The sequence below is a fragment of the Osmia lignaria genome, unplaced genomic scaffold (genome assembly GCF_051020975.1).
Source record: "Osmia lignaria lignaria isolate PbOS001 unplaced genomic scaffold, iyOsmLign1 scaffold0053, whole genome shotgun sequence".
NCBI classification, from domain to species: domain Eukaryota; kingdom Metazoa; phylum Arthropoda; class Insecta; order Hymenoptera; family Megachilidae; genus Osmia; species Osmia lignaria.
In genome coordinates this window covers 147501-152500 of record NW_027478194.1, presented here as the reverse complement: position 1 = coordinate 152500, position 5000 = coordinate 147501, and positions in this window count along the sequence as shown.

Below are 5000 nucleotides of genomic sequence, written 5' to 3'. Positions count from 1 at the left end.
GAAATCCACGCTCCCGACGTTGCCAGAAACGATATTTACGAAAGGTGTGTCAAAAATAAACGAAAGAAGCTCTCCTATAAATTTAGAAAAAGCAAACGAGTGAAATGTTTGAGATGATAATTTGCTGAAATGCAAGCTCGAATAGCCCCAGGGTTTCGAATGATTCCCCGCGCTTTATACATCTCTCTGTTTACAAACGGTGTATAAATGAAAGATCGCTTCAGATGGGTCGTCGCTGTTTGACGCGCGATGCTGTTCCTTTTTTTTTGTCTGTCTGTGCGTTTAGCTTCGCTAAACAAGTTAAATGGTTAAAAAGCGTCGAAAAAGCGAATACACACGCGACAAGACAAATCTAACGAGTAAAGGAACGCTCCGCTCCAAGATAAAAATGGTTGTTTACAATCAATACAGCGTTTCGGTACCCCTGATCGTAGTCTGAAACTGTGTAACAAAAGAGAGGAAAGCGAATGGTGAAGGAACTTCGAAGCCTCCGTGGCGTGGCTAGAACTTGTGATAAAAGTATGTTTGCAGCAATTATGCATGCTCCCGTTAAAACAGCATTTCAATGTCTCGCATGGCTTAAAGCTCTAGGAGGCTTCAACATTTAGAATACATACGGACTACTTCGTTTGTTAAAGATAAGCGAAGACCGCGCGACCATCGCTCGGTCGTCCAGTCCTCGAAAGTTTTGTTGCGTTCCAAAGAAGAGACAAATGGGGTTTACCCTTGCGCTAAGGGGAGAAGAAGAGAAAAGCAGTTGTTAAATCTAAGAGGTGTGTGGAGTACATCGCGTGTTGGTTAAAATTGTTAAATGAAGTATACGCGAAATGTTCTCTCGCTCTTGCTTTTCCTCTTGCTTCCGTGGCGCTCGAAAAGAAGGGATGATAAATAAAGAAACCTATTCGAAATCTCTTGTGGAACAAAAAATAATACGGACGGACGTTAAAATTGAACCGAGACGAAATGGATCGTCTTGCGAGTTGTCTTCGCTTTGAAATTGTTAAAAATTGATAAAAGCAATACGACGAAGCTGCAGTCCGCAAAATGTTTGAAGCAAAAAGGAAATAACACGAAAATTATGGGAACGTCGTGTCTCAACTTTTTTTTCCCTCTTGTGCTCGTTTCATCGAACGATAAATACAAACATTTTGAAACGAGAGAGGAGGAAAAATTGAATATGCGAAAGGTTGATTCACGCACAGTTTCTCTACGTGTTTGCTTTTTTGCTTCTTTTCGTTTATTTTTTTTTTTTTTGCATCGAGCATCATTATTCACCTTTCGATGAAACCAAAGAAATTGACGACCTCAGAGTAGGCGAGATTACCCGCTGAATTTAAGCATATTATTAAGCGGAGGAAAAGAAACTAACTAGGATTTCCTTAGTAGCGGCGAGCGAACAGGAATGAGCCCAGCACTGAATCCCGCGGTACCGCCGCTGGGAAATGTAGTGTTCAGGAGGATCCGTTTATCCCGAGACATCGAATTGCGTCCAAGTCCATCTTGAATGGGGCCATTTACCCATAGAGGGTGCCAGGCCCGTAGTGACCGGTACGCGTTTCGGGAGGATCTCTCCTTAGAGTCGGGTTGCTTGAGAGTGCAGCCCTAAGTGGGTGGTAAACTCCATCTAAGGCTAAATACGACCACGAGACCGATAGCGAACAAGTACCGTGAGGGAAAGTTGAAAAGAACTTTGAAGAGAGAGTTCAAGAGTACGTGAAACCGTTCAGGGGTAAACCTGAGAAACCCAAAAGATCGAATGGGGAGATTCATCGTCAACAACGCTGGCTCCCGTTGGTGCGCGATGCCCCGGATGGACCTTCGGGTTCCATTAGCGAGGGCACACCACCTTCGGCGAATGTTCCGGCGAGGTAGTCGTGCACTTCTCCCCTAGTAGAACGTCGCGACCCGTTGCGTGTCGGTCTACGGTCCGAGGCGGAGCCTGTCCGTCACCTTAACGGTGTTCGTGACAGACCCTCGGTTGCCTGGCCGACTGCGCGACGGTACTCAGACGGTATCAGGCCGCAACCAATCCATTTTCGAATGTGTGTGCGTCAGGACCGCCGCAAGCTAGGTTCAGTTATAATTACCCGGATGTACGGACTATGCGCCGTCCCCGGGTCTGGCCAGCTGTTAGCAGGAGGAGTCCTTGGACTGGCCAAGCTTTGAATTACCGGTCGGCGACGCTATTGCTTTGGGTACTCTCAGGACCCGTCTTGAAACACGGACCAAGGAGTCTAACATGTGCGCGAGTCATTGGGATATAAATAAACCTAAAGGCGAAATGAAAGTGAATGTCGTCCTCTGCGTCGACCTAGGGAGGATGGGCCTCGTTACGATTAGGCCTCGCACTCCCGGGGCGTCTCGTTCTCATTGCGAGAAGAGGCGCACCTAGAGCGTACACGTTGGGACCCGAAAGATGGTGAACTATGCCTGGTCAGGACGAAGTCAGGGGAAACCCTGATGGAGGTCCGTAGCGATTCTGACGTGCAAATCGATCGTCGGAACTGGGTATAGGGGCGAAAGACTAATCGAACCATCTAGTAGCTGGTTCCCTCCGAAGTTTCCCTCAGGATAGCTGGCACTCGCTCGAACGTTATTGCGTTATTACGATTTGGATCATAACACAAATACCTGTCCATCATGTAAGATAGATTTGAGTGGCCGACCAACCTCGAGTATAACCCAGCATAAATGGCGCTGTAATGCACCACCAATACAACTCAACGGTTACACGTGTGACATATGTAAGAAGTCCTACAAAACTTATGCCGGTTTACGTCAACACCAACGTAAAACACACACTGAACAGTATAATAATACAGACTTAGAATTACGAGACAAACGAATAGCCGCATCAAGGTCGCAATATACAGATGGTGAAATCAGAATGATTGCATACCACGAAGCCAAAATACCCAATAGACAAAACATGTTAAAAAAAGACATTATTAAAATATTATCTGATATCTCCGGACGACCGATTGAAGGCATAAAGAAGTTAAGAAATAGAGAAATATATAAAACATACCTTACTAAACAGATCGAAGATGCAGCCATGGAAGATATACGCAAAATATGCCCGCTAACACCCAGGGTAGTGCTGACAAGACTAGAGGATATTCCAAACAGAGATGCTGTGCAAGAACCGTCGTCAGGTGAATGCCATGTTGGAGATGTGGCTGAATCATGTAGAGTAATACCATCTCAAGAAATTTGTCATCTCTTGCAGGAACTTCGTACTGAAACAACAAATGAAATGTCTCGTATTATTGAAGCTGTACTGGGAAATGCTCCAATAACGAATATTATGACCATGTTAGACGAATATATAAAAGCTATTCCTACAAACACAATACAAAATAATAATGCATGCAATAGTAAAAACTCGACCGATAAAACCAGTAAAATAAGAAATAAAAACAAAAATAAAAATAACATGCATAGAAACAATAACAAAAGCAGCAAACGAAATGGAAAATACATTAAAACCTACGAAAAACGAATTGGAAACCGGGCTAAAAGAAAATCAAGCGATTACGCGCGTATACAAAAATTATATAAAACAAATCCCAGCCAGGTAGCAGAATATATACTTACCAGTAATGAGCTTAATGTAAAACAAGCACCTCCGATGGATAAATTTACTGAATACTATAAAAAACTGTTTGAAAAAAATGAATTAGGATGGAAACCCACAAAACATAGGCTAAATAAACTAACTAACTTATGCTACCCCATAACATATGTTGAAATACATGAACAGTTGTCAAAATTAAAAGAATCTGCTCCTGGTGTAGATATGATCGACCGAAAAATCCTTCGCAGTATGCCGCGACATGACCTGCATGCCTTACTGAATATTATGTGGGGTACGAAGACCTTGCCCCCCATCTTGCGATTAAATAGGACAACACTGTTGCCTAAAGCCGGGGATCTTACCGACCCCAAACAGTGGCGCCCTATCACAATATCGAGTAGAATACTCCGCCTACTTAATAAGATAGTGGTTACTCGTTTAGAAGATCACATACGTCTCTCAAGTGCTCAAAGAGGTTTCACTAAAACAGATGGCATAATGGCTAATAGTACAATCCTACAAACTATAATCAAAATGAATAGACGCAAAGCCAAACCATTCACTATTTTATCAATAGATCTTGCAAAAGCATTCGATTCTGTAAATATAACATCGATAATAGATGCACTAAATAAAAAAGGAATAGATTCTCACACAATAGAGTACATTGAAAATACATACAAAGACGTAACTACTATTCTAGAGTGTCATGGCTCTCGATCCGCGCCGATTAATATAAATCGTGGAGTAAAGCAAGGCGACCCCATGTCAGGATTCTTGTTCAATTTAGTAATAGATGACTTATTGCGCAAATTAGACCAGCGCGAAGGCATAGAGGTCAATGGTGCCAAAATAACAGCTATGGCGTTCGCGGACGATATTGTAATCCTCGCACCGAATCCGAAAATCATGTCCACCCATATTACAGTTGTTGAAAACTTCTTCATGAAGCATGGACTTACAGCGAACCCATTAAAATGCGCAGCGTTCCAGAACTTAATCGTGCCGGGCACGAAACGCTTAGTGGTTGATACACGCTCATACTTACGTATAAATGGCACTCCAGTACCAACATTAGGAGTTGCATCACAGCTCAAATACTTAGGGTACAACTTTAAACACTGCGGAGTCATAGCACCATCACCCTCCAACCTAGAAAATATGCTAACTAAATTAAAAATGAGCCCGCTAAAACCATGGCAAAAACTTAACATTTTACAAAGATATTTAATTCCGCGTTTACACCATAGTTTACAAAGTATGGACATTAATAAAAAGAAACTTAAATATATAGATAACTGTATAATAAAATTTGTGAAGACAGTGTTACATCTACCAATTACTACTCCTACGCCTTATATTCATGCCCCACTTAGGAACGGCGGACTAGGGATACCATCACTAACATTACACATACCCGCGG